General features: G+C 35.7%; 1 pseudogene; it reads left to right on the plus strand.

Moving 5' to 3' along the window:
* Positions 1 to 245: 245 nt before the first annotated feature.
* The window catches only part of LOC100974170 (tubulin beta chain-like), a 62,182-nt pseudogene continuing 42,305 nt past the window's right edge, over positions 246 to 20,122 (plus strand).

The raw sequence follows: 20,122 nt of genomic DNA on the forward strand, positions 1-20,122 counted from the left end.
ACCTAGAGCTGAAACAAATTTAGAAAGCCAGGCAAAATATAAAAGTAAAAGAAGCAATGGGAAGAGCTCTGTAGGCACTCCAGTCCCCGGGGAAGCCATTTCTGACTTTATCTCACAGGGTTTCTTGGGGAGGGCTGCCAGTGGAATTGGGAAAGGACCACAGGGAGAAAGAAACTTTCAGCTGAACATTATAATAATTTTGACCAAGTGTAAATTTTCCTGTGCAAAATCTGTGGTAGGGACCAATGGGAAGTGCAGATATGAGCACAGAAGTTGCAGCAGGTGGGAAGCTGCAGTGCCTGAAATCCCTGCTTGCTTTCTCAGTGGGGAGGCTTGTAGCCTGGGACAAGATCTCAGGCCTGCTCACCAGCTTGCCTGGATATAAGCTCAGTGCTCTTGGCCAGGTATGGTTAGAATGAGACTGGCCTTGCTGGCTGTGTGGGAGCTGGGTGAGGCCTGTCACTGCCAGCTTTTCCCTACTTTTCTGGAGACCTGTATGATGCATCAGAGGCAGCCATAATTTCCCTGGGAACATAACTCCATTAGCCTGAGAACCACACCTCTTTGCCCCACAGTGACCAAAGCAAGCCCTGCACAAGGCAGACACACCCAACCTCCCCCACCTGATGGCCTTTCTCTACCCACCCAAGTAGCCTAAGACAACAAACATAATCTCCTGATAACTCTATGTCCCCACTCATCACCTGAGAAACACAAATACTTATTCAGGCAACCTTAGGATAAGCTTATATCCCCCCTATACTACTGCAGCTGACGGCTCTTAAAAGCACCACCTTTTGGCTGGAGAATAACCAACTCAAGCCATTACAGCAACTCATAAAAGAACAAGCCCACTCTAAGAAAGGAGAAAAAAGCAGCTGATTCCATCACCTGTAACATTCTGACTAACCAGAGGTCCTGAGTCTGTCCATGTGAAAACTTCACAGCTAACACAAGCATCATTAGAGAAAACAAGCACACTAAACAAAACTACAACCAAAGACTGTCACAGAGTCCACTTCACTCCCTTGCTACCTCCATGGGAGGAGGTGCTAGTATCCATGTCTGAGAGACGTGAAAACAGATCACATTACAGGACTCTGCAGACACTCCCCAGTACCAGCCCAGAGTCTGGTAGCTCAACTGCGTGGCTGGACCCAGAGGAGCAATAACAATCATTGTAGTTAAGCTCTCAGGAAGCCCCATCCCTAGGGGAAGGGGAAGAGCACCACATCAAGGGATCACCCTGTGGGACAAATAAATATGACATCAGCCCTTGAGCTCCAGATCTTTTCTCTGACATGGTCTATCCAAATGAGAAGAAACCAGAAAAACAATTCTGGTAATATGACAAAGCAAAGTTTTTTAACAACCCCAAAAGACCACACAAGCTCACCAGCAATGGATCCAAGCAAGAAGAAATCTCTGAATTGCCAGAAAAAGAATTCAGATGGTTGATTATTAAGCTACTCAAGGAGGCACCAGAGAAAAGTGAAAACCAACTTTATAAAATTAAAAAAAAAATACAGGATGTAAACAGAAAAATCTCTAGAGAAATAGATAGCATAAATAAAATACAATCACAACTTTTAGAAATAAAAGACACACTTAGAGAAATGCAAAATACACTGGAAAGTTACAATAGAATCAAACAAGCAGAAGAAAGTTATAAACAAGTAGAAGAAAGAACTTCAGCAGTTGAAGAGAAGGCTTTTGAATTAGCCCAATTCAACAAAGAAAAAGAAAAAAAGAATTTAAAAATAATGAACAAAGCCTCCAGAATTTTGGGATTATGTTAAATGACCAAAACTAAGAATAATTGGTGCTCCTGAGGAAGAAGAGAAATCTAAAAGTTTGGAAAACGTTTTTGAGGAAATAACCAAGGAAAACTTCCCTGGCCTTGTTAGACATCTAGGCATCCAAATACAAGAAGGTCAAAGAACACCTGGAAAATTCATCACAAAAATATCATCATCTAGGCACATAGTCATCAGGTTATCTAAAGTCAAGACAAAGGCAAAAATATTAAGAGATATGAGGCAAAAGCATCAGGTAACCTATAAAGGAAATCTTATCAGATCAATGCAGATTTCTCAGCAGAAACCCTACAAGCTAGAAGGAATTGAGGTCCTATCTCTAGCTTCCTTAAGCAAAACAATTATCAGCCAAGAATTTTGTATGCAGCAAAACTAAGCTTCATAAATGAAGAAAAGATACAGTCTTTTCAGACAAATTCTGAGAGAATTCGCCACTACCAAGCCAGCACTAAAAGAACTGATAAAAGAAGCTCTAAATCTTAAAATAATACCTCAAAAAATACACCAGAATAGAATCTCATTAAAACATATATCTCACAAGGCCTATAAAACAATAACACAATGAAAAATACAAAAACAAAAACAACAACGACAACAAAAAACCAAGGCACTCAGGCAACAACTAACACAATGAATATAATAGCACCTTACATCTCAATACTAATGTTGAGTGTAAATGACCTGAACACTCCACTTAAAAAATACAGAATGGAAGAATGGATGAGAATTCAGCCATCAAGTTTCTTCTATCTTCAAGAAATGCACCTAACACATAAGCACTCACATAGCTTAAGGTAAAGGGGTGGAAAAAGATACACCATGCAAACGGACACCAAAAGTGAACAGGAATAGCTATTCTTATATCAGACCAAACAGACTTTAAAGGAACAACAGTTAAAAAAGACAAAGAGGGGCATTATATAATGATAAAATGACTAGTCCAACAGGAAAATATCACAATCCTAAATATATATGTACCAAACACTGGAGTTCCCTAATTTATAAAACAATTACTACTAGACCTAAAAAATTAGAGAGACGAAAACATAATAATAGTGTGGAATTTCCATACTCGACTGGCAGCACTAGACATGTCATCAAGACAGAAAGTCAACAAAGAAACAATGGGCTTAAACTATACCTTACAACAAATGACTAACAGACATTTAGAGAGCATTCTACCCAACAACTGCAAAATATATATTCTATTCATCAGCACATGGAACATACTCCAAGAAAGACCATATAATAGGCCACAAAAGAAGTCTCAGTAAATTTACAAAAATTGAAATGATATCAAATACTCTCTCAGACCACAGTGGAAAAAAATTGGAAATCAACTCCAAAAGGAACCCTCAAAATCATGCAAATAAAAAACAATTAAATAACTTGTTCCTGAATGATTGTTGGGAATCAAAGAAATCAAGATGGAAATTTAAAAATTCTTTTAACTGAATGATAACAGTGATGCAACCTATCAAAACTTCTGGGATACAACTAAAGTGATGCTAAGAGGAAAGTTCATAGCCTCAAATACCTACATCAAAAAGTCTAAAATAACACAAATAAACAATCTAAGATCACACTTTAAGGAAGTAAAAGAACAAGAACAAACCAAACACAAACCCAGAAGGGGAAAGAAAATAACAGAGATCAGAGCAGAACTAAATAAAATTGAAACAAAAAAACAAACAAAATACAAAAGGTAAATAAAAAAAAACTTTTTTTTCAAAAAGATAAGCAAATTTGAAAGACCATTAGTGAGATTAACCAAGAAAAGAAGAGAACAGATCCAAATAAGTTCAATTATAAATGAAACGAGAGATATTACAACCAATACAACAGAAATACAAAAGACCATTCAAGGCTACCATGAACACCTTTATGCACACAAACTAGAAAACCTAGAAGCGATGGATAAATTCCTATAAATATACAACCTTCCTAGATTAAACCAGAAAAAAATAGAACTCTTAACAGTCCAATAACAAGCAGTGAGATTGAAATGGTAATAAAAAAAAATTCCAACAAAAATAAGTCCAGGACCAGATGGATTCACAGCTGAATTTTATCAGACTTTCAAAGCAGAATTGGTGCCAATCCTATTAGCACTATTCCAAAAGATAGAGAAAGAGAGAATCATCTGTATATCATTCTATGAAGCCAGCATCACCCTAATACCAATACCAAGAAAGGACATAAGAAAAAAAGAAAACTACACACCAATATCCCTGATGAACATAAATGCAAAAATCCTCAACAAAATACTAGCTAACCAATTCCAACACTATATCAAAAAGATAATTAACCATGCTCCAGTGAGTGTAATATCAGAGATTCAGGGATTGTTTAACATACGTAAGTCAATAAATGTGATACACCACATAAACAGAATTAGAAACAAAAATCACATGATTATTTCAATAGATGCAGAAAAAGCATTTGACAAAATCCAACACTCATTTATGATTAAAACTCTCAGCAAAATCATCATAGAAGGGACATACATTTGGGTAATAAGAGCTATCTATGACAAACAAATAGCAAGCATTATATCAAAGGGGAAAAGTTAAAAGCATTACCCCTGAGAACTGAAACAATTAAAGGATGCCCTCTCTCACCACTTCTATTCAACATAGTACTGCAAGTTTTAGCCAGAGCAATTAGACAACAGAAAAAAATAAAGGGCATCCAAATCAGTAAAAAAAAATTCAAACTGTCACTGTTCACTGATGATATAATTGTATACCTACAAAACCCTAATAATGTATCCAAAAAGCTTCCAGATTTAATAAATGAATTCAGTAATGTGATAAATGAATTCAATAAAGTTTCAAAATATGAAATCAATGTACACACATCAGTAGCACTGTTATATATAAACAGTGACCAAGTTGACAATCAAATCAAAAACTAAGTTTCTTTGAGTTCTCAACCCTAATAGTTGCAAAATAAATAAATAAACAAACAAATAAACAAACAAACAAACAAATAAATAAAATACTTAGAAACATACCTAACCAAGGACATGACAGACCTCTACAAGGAAAACTGCTAAACACTGCTGAAAGAAATCATAGATGACACAAACAAATGGAAACACATCTCATGCTCATGGATGGCTAGAATCAATACTGTGAAAATAACCATACTGCCAAAAACAATCTACAAATTTAATGCTATTACCATCAAAATATGATAATCATTTTTTACACAACTAGAAAAACAATTCTAAAATACATATGGAACCAAAAAATAGCCTGTATAGCCAAAGCAAGACTAAGTAAAAAGAACTATTTTGGAGGCATCACATTACTCAACTTCAAACTATACTGTAAGGCCATAGTCACCAAAACAGCATGGTACTGGTATAAAAATAGGCACATAGACCAATGGAACAGAACAGATAACCCAAGAATAAAGACAGATTCTTACAGCCCACTGATTTTTCACAAAGCAAGCAAAAACATAAAGTGGGGAAAGGACACCCTATTCAGCAAATGGTGCTGGAATGATTGGCAGGCCACATGTAGAAGAATGAAACTGGATCCTCATCTCTCACTATACACAAAATACAACTCAAGATGTATCAAAGACTTAAATCTAAGACCTGAAACAATAAACACTGTAGAATACAACAAACTTTTCCAGACATTGATTTAGCCAAAGACTTGATGACCAAGAACCCAAAAGCAAATGCAACAAAACAAAGATAAGTAGATGAGACTTAATTAAACCAAAAAACTTCTGCACAGCAAAAGAAATAATCAGAAGAATAAACAGATAACCAACAGAGTGGAAGAAAGTATTTGCAAACTGTGCATCCTATGAAGAACTAATATCCAGAATCTATAAGAAACTCAAACAAATGAGCAAAGAAACTCAAACAAATGAGCAAAGTAATAATAATAATAATAGTAATGATAATCTCATCAAAACATGGGCAAAGGACATGAATAGACAATTCTCAAAAGAAGATATACAAATGGCCCAAAAATATGAAAAAATACTCAACATCACTAATTATCAGGGAAATGCAAATTAAAACTACAATGCAATACCACTTTACTCCTGCAAGAATGGCCATAATTAAAAAATAAAAATCATAGATGTTTGCATGGATGTGGTGAAATGGGAATACTTTTACACTGCTGTTGCGAATGTAAACTAGTGCAACCACTATTAAAAAGCTGTATGGAGATTCCCTAAAGAACTAAAAGTAGACCTACCATTTGATCCAGCAATTCCATTCCTAGATGTCCAGCCAGACAAAAGAAGTTAAAAGACACTTGCACACACATGCTTATAACAGCATAAGTCACAATTGCAAAAATATGGAACAAGCCCAACTGCCCATCAATCAATGAGTGGATAAAGGAAATGTGACATTTATATACATATATACACACACACCATGGAATACTACTCAGCCATAAAAAGGAACAAAATAATGGCATTTGCAGCAACCTGGATGTAGTTGAAGACAATTATTCTAAGTGAAGTAACTCAGGAATGGAAAAGCAAACATTGTATGTTCTCACTTATAATTGGGAGCTAGGCTAGCTTATAATGCAAAAGAATAAAAATTATACAATGGACTTTGGGGACTCAGGGGAGGCAGTGAGGGACAAAAGACTACACACTGGGTACAGTGTACACTGCTCGGGTGATGGGTGCACCAAAATCTCAAAAATCACCACTAAAGAATTTGCATATGTAACAAAACAATACCTGTTCTGCAAAAAAACTATTGAAAAATAATACAGGAGCTGAAAAAGAAAAAATATTTATACATTTAAGAAAGAACCAAACTGATCTTATAGAGCTGAAAAACATACTGGAATAATTTTATAATACAATCACAAGTATTAACAGCAGAATAGAACAAGCTCAAGAAAAATCACTGAGATCAAAGACTGGTTCCAGAACAAACAGTCATGCAAATTAAAGAAAAAAGATAAAAAGTGAACAAAATCTCTTAGAAATATGGGATTATGTAAAGAGACCAAAACTATGACTCTTTGGCATCTCTGAATGAGAGGGAGATAAACAACTTTGAATACATATTTGTGGATATTGTTCATGAAAATTTTATTAACCTCACTAGAGAGGCAACATTCAAATTTAAGAAATGCAGACAACTTCTATGAGATATTATACAAGATGAACATCTCCAAGACACATAGTAATCAGATTTTCCAAGGTCAAAATGAAAGGAAAGATATAAAACGTAGCTAGAGAGAAGAGGCATGCAAACTACAAGAGGAACCCCATCAGGCTAAGAATATAACTTTCAGCAGACACTATAAAAGACAGACAGAAGGAACTGGGGACCTATATGCAGCATTGTTAAAGAAAAAATCTTCAACCAAGAATTTTATATCTAGCCAAACTAAGCTTGTTAAATGAAGAAGAAATAAGATCCTTTTCAGACAAGCAAATGCTAAAGCAATTTGTTACCACCAGGCCAACCTTATAAGAGGTCATTAAGAGAGTCCTAAATATGAAAATGAAAAACAGTTACTGGCTACCACAAAAACACAATTAAATACATAGACCATTGATATAATAAAGCAACTATTATTATGCAGAATCAAGTCTGCATAATAACTAGCTTATAACACAAAGACAGGATCAATATTAGCCTTGAATTTAAATGGGCTAACTGCACCAATTAAGAGGTACAGAGGGGTAAGTTGGATAAAGAAGCAAGAACCACCAGTATGTTGTCTTCAAGAGACCCATCTCACATGCAATGACACCCATAGGCTCAAAGTAAAGAAATAGAGAAAAATCTGAGAAAAATCTACTGCAAAAATGGAAAACCAAAACAACAACAACAACAAAACAAACAAACAAACAAAAAAAACAGGGGTTGCTATTCTGATTTCAGACAAAAGAAACTCTAAACCAACAACCATCAAAAGAGAAAAAGAAGAACATTATATATTAATAAAGGGTTCAATTCAAAAAGACTTAACTATCCTAAATATATGTGCACCCAACACAAGAGCACCCAGATTCACAAAGTTCCAAGTGGCCTACAAAGTGACCTAGAACACCATAGCAAAATAGTGGGAGACTTTAGCAGTCCACTGGCAGTATTAGACAGGTCTTTAAGGCATAAAACAAAGATATTCAGGACAAGATTTGACACTTGACCAAATAAACCTCACAAGCATCTAGAGAAATCTCCTTCCTAAAAAAACAGAATATTCATTTGTCTCATGTGTACTTGCAACATACTCTAAAATCAACCAATCAGCCATAAAAACATACTCAGCAAATTTGAAAAAAAAAAGGAATCACACTAACCACACTCTCTGACCACAGTGCAATAAAAAATAGAAATCAATACCAAGAACATCTCTCAAAACCATACAATTACATACGAATGAAGCAACCTTCCCCTGAATGAAAATGAAATTAAGGCAGAAATCAAGAAATTATTTGAAACTAATGAGAATAATACTAAAACATACCAAAATCTCTGGGACACAGCTACAGCAATATTAAGAGGAAAGTTTATAGCTGTAAATGTCCACATAAAAACGTTGGTAAGATCTCAAATTAACAGCCTAATATCACACCTTGAGGAACTAGAAAAACAAGAGCAAACCAAACCCAAAGCTTTCAGAAGAGAAGACATAACTAAAATCAGAAATGAACTGAATAAAATTGAGATGTGAAAAACCACACAAAAGACCAACAAAACCAAAATTTGCTTCTTTGAAAGAATGAGTAAGATAGACCACTAGCTATACTAACAAAGAAAAAGAGAAGATTGAAGTAAACACAATCAGAAATCTCAAAGGGGACATTACCATCAAATCCAAAGATATATGAAAAACCATTAGAGACTATCATGAACACCTCTATGCACACACACTGGAAAAACTACAAAAAATTGATAAATTCCTGAAAACATACAACCTCCCAAGACTGAGCCAGGAAGAAATTCAAACCCTGAGCAGACCAATAATGAGTTTCAAAATTGAATCAATAATAAAAATACCTACCATCCAGAAAAAGCCCAGGACTTGATGGATTCACAGCCTAATTCTACCAGACGTATAAAGAAGATCTGGTACCAATCCTACTGAAATTATTCCAAAAAATTGATAAGTAGGCACTCCTCCCTAACTCATTCTCTGAGGTCAGCATCATTCTGACACCATAACAGGGAAAAGACAAAACAAAAAACAAAAACAAAACAAAAAAAACTTCAAGCCAATATCCTTGATAAACATAGATGAAAATACCTTTAACAAAATACTAGAAAACCAAATGCACAACAAAAATTAAAACCACCATGATCAAGTAGGTTTTATCCCTGGGGTGCATGAATGGTTTCATGTACATAAATCAATAAATGTGATTCATCACATAAACAGAACTAAAAACAAAAACCATATAATCATCTCAATAGATCCAGAAAGGGTTTCTGATAAAATTCATCATCCTTTTGCGTTAAAATTTTCAATACACTAGGCATTGAAGGAATATACTTCAAAATAATGAGCCCTCTGTGACAAACCCATAGCCAGCAACATACTAACTGGGCCAAAGCTGGAGGCATTCTCCTTGAGAACCGAAACAAGACAAGGTTGCCCACTCTTACCACTCCTATTCAACATATTACTGGAAGTCTTAGCCAGAGCAATCAGGCAAGAGAAAAAAATGAAATGCATCCAAATAGGAAAAGAGAAAGTCAAACTATCTCTGTTTTCAAATTATATGATTTAATGTCTAAAAAACTGCATAGTCTTGGCACAAAGGCTTCTAGGTCTCATAAACAACTTCAACAAAGTTTCTGGATAAAAAAACAAATGGAAAAGAATCAGTAGTATTTCTATACACCAACAATGTCCAAGCTGAGTTCACAACAGCCACCAAAATATAGAATGCTTAGGAATAGAGCTAACCAGTGAGGTGAAAGATCTCTAAAATGAGAATTGCAAAACATTGAAAAAAATCAGAGATTACAAAAACAAATGAAAAAATATTCCATGTGCTGGTGGATAGGAAGAATAAATATTGTTAAAAGGCCATGCTATACAAAGCAATTTACAGATTCAATTCTATTCCTATCAAACAACCAATAACATTTTTTATAGAATTTAAAAAATTCTAAAATGTATATGGAACAACAAGAGAAGCCATAATAGCCAAACTAATTCTTAGCCAAAAGAACAAAGCTGGAGGCAACATATTACCAGAATTCAAACTGTACTACAAAACTACAGTAACCAAAATGGCATGGTACTGGTACAAAAAGAGAAACATAAACCAATGGAACAAAATAGAGAGCCAAGAAATAACATCACACACATATAGCCATTTTATCTTTGATAAAGTCAACAAAAACAAGCAATGAAAAAAAACTCCCTATATAATAAATGGTTCTAGGATAACTGGTTAGTTACATGAAGAAGATTGAAACTGGACCCCTTCCTTATACCATATACTAAACTCAAAATAGATTAAAGACTTAAATGTAAAGCCTAAAGCTATAAAAATTTTTGAAAAAATCCTGGAAAATAGTATTCTAGACATAGACCCTGGCAAAACTTTTATAATGAAGAAACCAAAATTAATTGCAACAGAAACAAAAATTGACAAATGGCATCTAATTAAACTAAAGAGCTTCTGCATAGGAAAAAACAAACAAACAAACTATTGACAGAGTAAATAGACAACCCAAAGAATAAGAGAATATATTTGCAAACTATGCATCTGACAGAGGTCTAACATCCAGAATCTATAAGAAACAAATTAATAAGCAAAAAACAAACAACTCCATTAAAAAGTGGGCAAAGGACATAAACACATAAACAGACACTTTTCAAAATACAAATATATGTGGCCAAAAAGCATATAAAGAAATTCACAGCCTGGTGTGGTGGCTAATGCTTGTATTCCCAGCACTTTGGGAGGCCGATGTGCGTGGATTGCCTGAGGTCAGGAGTTTGAGACCAGCCTGGCCAACATGGTGAAACCCTGTCTCTACTAAAAATGCTAAAATTAGCTGGGCGTGGTGGTAGGCGACTGTAATCCCAGCTACTCAGGAGGCTGAGGCAGGATAATCCCTTGAACTCAGGAGACAGAGGTTTTAATGAGCCGAGATCACACCACTACACTCCAGCCTGGGCAACAGAGCTAGACTCCATCTCAAAACAGACAAACAACAACAACAAAAGAAATTCACAGTATCACTAATAGTTTGAATATTTGTCCCCACTGATATCACCTGTTGAAATATAATCCCCAGTGTTGGAGTGGGGCTTCAAGGGAGGTGTTTGGATCATGTGGGCAGGTCCCTCATAGCTTGGTGCTGTCTTCTCAATAGCAAGTGAGTTCTCATAAGATCTGGTTGTTTAAAAGTCTGGCACCTCGGCCCAGTGCAGTGGCTCACGCCTGTAATCCCAACACTTTGGGAAGTCAAGGCGGGCAGATCACGAGGTCAAGAGATTGAGACCATCCTGGTCAACATGGTGAAACCCCATCCCTACTAAAAATACAAAAATTAGCTGGGCGTGATGGTGCGTGCCTGTAATCCCAGCTACTTGGGAGGCAGAGGCAGGAGAATCGCTTGAACCCAGGAAGTGGAGGTTGCAGTGAGCCGAGATCACACCACTGCACTCAAGCCTGGCGACAGAGGGAGACTCCCTCTCAAAAAAAACAAAACAAACAAACAAGCAAAAAAAGAGTCTGGCATCTCTTTCTCCTCTCCTCTTGTTACTGTTCTTGCATTGTGCCAGCTCTCCCTTTGCCTTCTGCTATGATTGAAAACATCTGACAGTCTCCCCAGAAACTGAGCAGATGCGGACATCATACTTCCTGTATAGCCTGCAGAGCCATAAGTCAATTAGACTTCTTTTTTAAAATAAATTACCTGGTCTCATTTTTTTTTTTTTAAGGACCTACTGAAGCCCAATTTTCTCTAACTCTTGAGCATGCTTCTTTTCCATTTGATGTCTTCCATCATGTTATGATATAGCAAGAACACCCTCACCCAATGAAGACCCTTGATGCTGGACTTCATATCTTTCAGCATCATGGGCCAAATACATTTTCCCTTATTATAAATTATCCAGTCTGTATTATTATGTTGTAGCAGCAGAAAATGGACTAGGACAGTTATTACACACAAAAGCTTTGGTATGTCTCCTTTTCAACCATCAACTCAAAAGATCTTGGTCAAAACAACACTTTGACTGTAAGTCAGAGGAGTTGTAAAATAACATTTCTCCCAAGCTCTTGCAGTAAAATAAGTGAAATATTGATTTTCTTTTCAGTGGGTCTCTATGTTTCCAGTTCTGAGAAGATTCAAAGCAGTCTATAGGATGCCTCCAATCCTACTTTTCCACTCCCATCCCAATAGAATAAAGATACAGGTAAGCTGAGGATTGGGAAATTTTTACATATAATTAGGAGAAGGCTGATTAATAAAATAGTTATAATTATGCCAAAACTTTGTTAACCAAGAATTTGTCATAGACTGGGGCCTATGTAATGTAGAATCTATTCAGATACTATCCAAGTTGGTTTTATAATTGAAATACCAAAATATAGCATGAAATCACTTATAGTGTCACTGTATTTAAATGGTATTTTAAATTTCACTGCATTAAATTTTATTTCATGACTAAACAGAAGTTTGCAAGAAAAAGTTTTTTTTCATCACTCACAAAAAATATGAGAGTATAAAATTGTTATTAAGCAAGAGAAACTGAAGGGCTATAGTTTAAACAAAGAATGGAGAACTTACCCTCATAAAATATTTGTTTTTCAAAATATGGTTAAAATTCTATTTCTAAGAACAAAATTGCATATGTTTGTAATGTTTTCAGTTCCTCCCTCTTTAAACAAAATAATTTATAAATGTATTCTCAGAAATTACATATATCCATGCAATCATTAATTAACAGGCCTATGAGAATGCACACAATTTCCCCAATTTCATGGAAAGAATGGACAAAGCAATAAAAGGAGTTTATTTATGAGTGACATTTTGCGTAAGCCAAGCTCAAATGGTTTACTTTTGCAGCGGAGGAAAACACATAGACAACCATAGGTGAAGTATAACAGAGTACAAGACAAATGCTTTATAGCTGTATTAAGCATCTCAAACAAGTCATAATGACACTAGAAAAATCAGATTAGCAATTACTATTCAGAGTGGAAACTGCAGAGGAATAAAAATTTGGAGCTCTGTATTTATTACATTAAGTCTTTGTGTCTCATCAGACTTATTCTACCTCTCAATTTCCATAAATAAGATTGATTGTTATATTTCAAGTTTTAAAAAATCAATTTTCCTTCCTTTAGCTTTATTCTTTAACTATTGAAGGAATATGAGTATTACTCATATGAGCACCAAGAGAAAGTCTAGTATGGTTACTCATTTAGAGTGGAGTAAACAGAGCTTAATCACAATCCGAGGTCACAAATATATGCAGATAAGTTATGTCCTTATATATCCCTACAATAATGGTCAAAATGGCTTGGGCTCAGGTTCCCCGTATATTTGATTCTATATTGTTCTGGGTATTTTTTCAGGGTGTTTAGGATGAGATTATTATTTAAATAGGCAAACTTTTGAGTAAAGCAGATTGTTTTCCATAATGTGAATGGGCCTAATACAATCAGTTGAAGTCGTGAATAAAAAAAATAAAGACGGATCTTCCCAGAACAAGAGAAAAATCTCTAGCTGACTTTCCTTGGACTTTACCTGCAATAACAGCCTTTCTTGTATCTACAGCAGATGATCTTTTTACTGGAATGAAATATTGGCTCTCCCAGGTTTCCAGCCTGTCAGCCCACCCTGTGTATTTTGAACTTGCCCACTTCCATACTTGTTTAAGCTAATCCCTTGTAATAAAGGTCCTATATTGACTATCGTTTGAATGTTTATCCGCTCAAAAACTCATGTTGAAACTTAATTCCCAATGTTGCAGTATGGAAAGGTGAGGTCTTTAAGAAGTGATTGGGTCATGAGGGCTCTGCTTTCATAAATGGATTAACATATTTATGACTTAATGAATTAATAGGTTCTCATGTGAGTGGAACTGCTGGCTTTATAAGAAGAAATACCTGAGCCAGCATACTCACCTGCCTTACCATGTGATACCCTGCACTGCTCCAGTACTCTGCAGAGTCCTCACCAGTAAGAAGGCCCTCACCAGCTGTGGCCACTTGACCTTAGACTTTTATTAGCCTCTATATGTGTAAAAATAAAAAGATAAATTTCTTTTCTTTACAAATCACGCAGTTTCAAGTATTCTGTTAAAAGTAGCAGTAAATTAAATAAGACAGAAAATTGGTACCAAATAGTCAATGATAACAATGAATACCTGAAAATGTGAAAGCTGCTTTGGGACTGGGTATTAGGCAGAAGCTGAAAGAATTTGGAGGAGCAGGCTAGAAAAAGCCAAGATTCTTGTAAGGGCTTAGACAACAAGAAGACTAAGAAAAGTTTGGAAATCCTTAGAGATTGGTTAAGTGTTTATGACAAAAATGCTGATAGAAATCTGGACAGTAAAGATCATCTAGTGAGGTTTTAGATAGAACTGAGCAGCAAAGTATCAGAAACTAGAATAAAGGCCATTCTTTTTATTTATAACTGGATAATATGCTTTGGCTGTATCCCCATCCAAATTTTATCTTGAATTATAGCTCCCATAATCCCCATGTGTCATGAGAGGGACCTGGTGGGAGGTAATTGAAACATAGAGGTGGATTTTACCCATGCTGTTCTTGTGATAGTGAATAAATCTCATGAGATCTGGTGGTTTTATAAAGGGCAGTTTCCCTACACATGCTCTCTTGCCTGCCACCATGTAAGACATGCCTTTGCTTTTCTTTTGCCTTCCACCATGATTGTCAGGCCTCCCCAGCCATGTGGAACTGTGAGTCCATTAAACCTCATTTTCTTTATAAATTATCCAGTCTCAGGTACGTCTTTATTAGCAGCGTGAGAACAGACTAATACACTGACAAATAACTTGGCTGCATCATATCTGATGTAGGGCTTTATGAATGCAGAACTTAAAAGCAAAGAATTAGGATATGACATAAGAAATTTTTAAGGAACAAAGTGTTTGGGCTGCTACATAGCTACTTTTACAGCTTATATTAAGCTGTGAGAAGGAAAAATTGATTTAAAGAAATTTATAATCAAAAGGGAAGCAAAGTGGAAATATTTGGAAAACTCTAAGCCTGGTCATGTAGAGTGAAAAAACATGTTTGTGAGAGGAAACAAAGGGTAAAGTCAAGTGAATTTGCTAAGGAGATTAGTCCAGAGAGAAGGGATTATCAAGAAAATGGATAAAAGACCCTGAAGTCTCTTTAGAGATCTTTGAGTCTTCCCTTCCCATCACAGGCTCAGAGACCTAGGAGGGCATAATTGTTTTTGTGAAAAGACCCAGGGTTCCCTCCATGGGCTTGCTGCCCAGGTCCCCTTGATGTCTCTGCCCTGCATTCCAGCAGAAGACTCCTTGGCCACCCAAGCCATGGCTCACGTAGCCCCAGGTGCAGCTTGACCAGCTTCTCTGAATGATAGAAGCTGTAAACCTTTGAGGCATCCATGTGGTAATTATGTGGGCCCACAGAATGCAAGAGCCTGTGTAGGCATGGCAGCTTTCACTTAGATTTCAAAAAATGTACCAAACAGCTTTTGAGCCCAGCAGAGACTTATTGCAAGGACAGAGTCATCACAAAGAGCTCCCACGAGGGCAATGCTGAGTAGAAATGTGGGGTGGAATTTGCCTTAGACAGTCCCCACAGGGCAATGCCTAGTAAAGTGGGAGTGGGACTGCCCAAGACCCCAGAACCGTACAGCTACCAGTGTGTGCAATGCCAATTTGAGGCAGCTGACACGTGGGCTGAGAATCCTGTGCACAGGATGCTGGGCACGGAATTAAGAAAAATTATTCTCCATCCTTAAGATTTAATGTCAGCCGTCTTTGGTTTCAGACTTTCTTGGGGCTTGTTACCCCGTTCTTTTTGCTTATTTTTCCCTTTCACGATGGGAATGTCTACCTTATACCTGTCCTACCATTGTACCTTGGAAGTAGATAACTTCTTTTAACTTTACATATGGGGCTTTGGACTTTTGAGTTAGTGCTGATATATATGACAACATTGGGACTATGGGAATAGAATAAACATATTTGGATGTGAGAAGGTCATCATGTTCTGGGGGCCAGAGGAAGAATACCATTGTTTTAATGTTTGTCTCCTCCAAAACTTATGTTGAAATTTAACCCCCAATGTGGCAGTATTGAGAGCTAAGGCCTTTCAAAGGTGATTGGGTCATAAGCATTCTGCCCTCATGAATGTATTAATTCATTTATGAATTAAAGGATTGATGGGTTAATGGATTAATGGGTTATCACAGGAGTAGCACTGGTGGCCTTATAAGAAGATAAGAGACCTGAACTAGCATGCTCACCCCTCCTATCATGTGATGCTCTGAACCAACTTGAGACTTCAGAGTCCCAACCAGAAAGAAGACCTCCATCAAATGTGGTCGCCTGACTTTAGACTTCTTAGCTTCCATAACTATAAAAAAAAAAAAATCCTGTTTCTTTAATAAATTACTGCAGTTTCAGGTATTCTGTTATGAGCAACAGAATATAAACTAAAATCATGTGTACACACATCCTGTTGGTTTTGTTTTTCTGGAGAACCCTGATTAATCCATCTATACTTTATCAAGTGGACCAACATACACATGAGGCAAATGTGGATTGTTAGTTCCTGTATGAGCACTAGCATAGTTACCAGATGACTCTGAGAGCCCACCCAAGTCAGGTCTATTTTTCTGTTCTCTTTGTTTTGACAATCCTATTTTAAAATCTTATAGTTATCTGGATCTATTAAGCTTGCTAGTTATTGTCCCTAGAAGTGTTTCTGCCCAAAATTTTGTAAAATGCCTCCTCAAGTGTGTTAAAGTATAGCTAGTTTTATTATTATTAATGTTTGTACCACTTGCTATTAATACTTACAACATCATGGTGTGTTTCTCTTGCTTTCTACTTTTCTAATGCTTTTTATCACTTGCCTCCCTTAAACGTTTTTTATCTATTTGTGCACTAAGAGTAAGTGCTGTCTTATGACCTACTGCTCCTTTTGCTGTACTTTTTCTCATAAAACTTAAACTTATTCTCATTTCATGCTTATCTCTCTACCTCCTATTAAAAAAAAAAAAACAACCCAGTAAATGGATCAGCCTGGCTTTCACAAGAGAAGAAAAGTAAAAATATCACAGAAAATAAACACTTTCTCTCTAGTGCTTCCTGTATCTTCACTTGAAAATGTCCACTGTTTAAATATCTCAATAGTATTGCTATGTCATTACTCTCTCCTTTGATTGTTTTATGGTCAGTTTCTGGGGCTTACTTATGTGCAGTATCAAGTTGGAGATTAGGGCATATCATTATTTTTTATACTGGCAAAGTTGTTTCCTTCATCTAGGCCTCAGTCTCTCTATCTGGAAAATGAGAGGGTTTGCCTGAATGTTCTCTAGGGAAACTTTCAAGTCTGATAGTCTGTCCTCCCATGATTTTAACCTTAATATGTATAATATATATATATGCATATAAAATGAGTAAAATGAATTTCACATTCACTTTTACAGGCTTTCATCCAGATAATTAGCATTGTTTAGGTTTAGCTGGATTTCATTAAGGTATAAATGCCTGATTGTACAATGAATGTAAACACCATAAAGAGGAGGGAAGAACTGAAAAATAGAATACTACTTTTCAATTTGAAATTATTTGCACATCTCTGAGATAGCAAATTCAAAAATCTGTATACTATTAAATATGAGCAGTTGCCATATTTCACAGAAGCAAAATGAACTATTTTCCTCCATGGTGTTTTTAAGTAGGACATTTTCTAAGCATAAATAACCTGAAATGCCAACTGTGATTCCAATATGCTAGAGGTCATGAGAGTATAACTTAATATATAGACTGATTTTGCACATTCCCTAGTCACGATAATTTTTACACTCAGAATATATTTATTTCCCAAAGGCATTCTACCCACACTTGCACGTCTTCATGATAAACATGTATTACTCAAAGAAAGATGCATGAGTATAATGCATAAGCACATATGTGTGTGTGTATATATATATATATATTTCTCATATGAAGGAGAAACACACTAAAACTTACTTAAAATAATTTTTAATTTTGCAGAATTTTTCATAAAAATATATAAAAAGAAAATACATTATGTTCATAGTTACATAAAAGTCTAATCATCCACATAAATCAAAGCAAGATTCCTATATTTTAAATCCCCAGGTACAGAGCATAGCATGTGACACCAGACCTTCTATCAGTTTTCTGCAACCAATAAAGATTAATGGTAAACTGTGAAAATGCATTTTATGGTAAGGAATAAGTGAAGCTTTGAAAAAGATCAGAATAATTTTCTCTCACAAATTGCTCTTTTGCAATATGACCTTGAAATCCTAGTCATCAATGGCTCTTACACACAGAGACACTAAATTTTGTAGGCAAACAGCTTAACTGTTGGTTTAACATTTTTATCTCATTAGTGAAATATTTTCTTATATAAATTAAGGAACAGTTTAAATCCTATAAGAATTAAAAATAGACCCCCTGGCTTTTGAGACAAGCACCTTAAACAGAAGTGCTTCATTATATTTATAAGATCTTATGATAAAATAGAATTCGTATCATGTTAGCATTGTGCACTGACTGGCTTGAAAAGAGAAGCTACTTTTTCCTGCATGTTTTCTAAAGACCAAAAATATAAAATATCATACTTTCTCACTTCATCATGACCAAATGGTAAAAATGCATTTCAATACCTAAGGTTAAATATTAATCTACCCATATACTACCTTACCTAGAAGACATTGGGTAAAATTTTAGGACCAAGGAATTCCAGGGTTTGTTTCATGTTTCAAAATTTCAGATATTTCCATAGCATCTTTATGTTCCATAACAGCCTTTTGGTAATTTCTCTGATAGAATGAAAGATTAGTAAATTTTAAGCATACCTGTTTTGTTGAAATAAATGATTTTGACATAAAAGTTCTTCTAATTTTGCCTTAGAAACACTGTTTCTAAGATTGAAGTAGTTTTGTTGTTGTTTTTGTTGTTGTTTTTCATGTCTGTTAGCTTATTCTGGTTTTCTGTAATGGTGGGGGAGCCATATATTTGCCTAGCAAGTGCCTAGATATGCTCTAATAACAGAAGATATTTCAAGGTGTCTTCACATTGGCGAATGCTTCAACTTACCTGTTTAACCATGGCTTCTGGACTCCTGGAGGATGTAGTTGAAGTTTTCTAGGGAATGTCAATTAATGGAAATCAAATCAGTCCCCTCCACAAAAAGTGATCTGCTACCTACTAGGTCAGTATGTTACCTCTGACTGTGATATATTAAACCGATAAAAACAATTGTATTATAACCTGTTGCTCAACTCTATTAACATGTTCTTAGAGGCGAGGAGGTGATTGCCCCCCAGAGGATACCTGACGATGTCTGGAGACATTTTGGTTGCCATAACTGAGAGAGGCGTGCTACTGGCATCTAGTAGGTCAAGGATACTACTAAACATCCTATGATACAGCCCATCATAGCAAATAATTATCTGGATCAAAGTGTCAATAGTGCCAAGGTTGAGGAACTCTGCCTTAAGGAGATGCTCACATTACGTATTTGTTATTTGAATGCTTACTACATGAAAAACACTGTATTTTTCCTTAATGTTTATCAGGCATATACTAAGTGCCTGACACTACACTAACTGATTTACACAAATCACTTCATTTAGTCTTCACAATAAACCAGAGAGGAAACTCAAGCTAAAGAATTGTGTCATTTACCATGTATTACATATTTTATAGGTGATTGGGCTAAATCTAGGGTTTATGATCTTAACCACTGAGGTGCTCAATATCCAAATTATGATGGAGGTACTTCTTATGTCACATGGCTCCTTTTGAAATTCTGGGGAAGTATATTGAATCTCTGCCCAGAAAATGACATATTATATGTTCAAAGACATAAAGTGTTGCATATAATCTCACAAAGTGTCATCACACAGACCCACCCATCCAGACATCCCTGGATTAAAACTGGCTTACTGGGAGAGAAAAATGAGTAAACACATAATTTCAAAAAGCTTGGTAAATGTGATGAATCCCAGTATTACTCCTGACCTAGAGAGGGTACTAAATATTTACTGGGTGAATCTTGGAAGATTGGCCAAGAATTAGAAGGGTAGAGAGAACAGGGTGTACTTGTAACTT

The sequence above is a fragment of the Pan paniscus genome, chromosome X (assembly GCF_029289425.2).
Source record: "Pan paniscus chromosome X, NHGRI_mPanPan1-v2.0_pri, whole genome shotgun sequence".
Classification (NCBI taxonomy): Eukaryota; Metazoa; Chordata; class Mammalia; order Primates; family Hominidae; genus Pan; species Pan paniscus.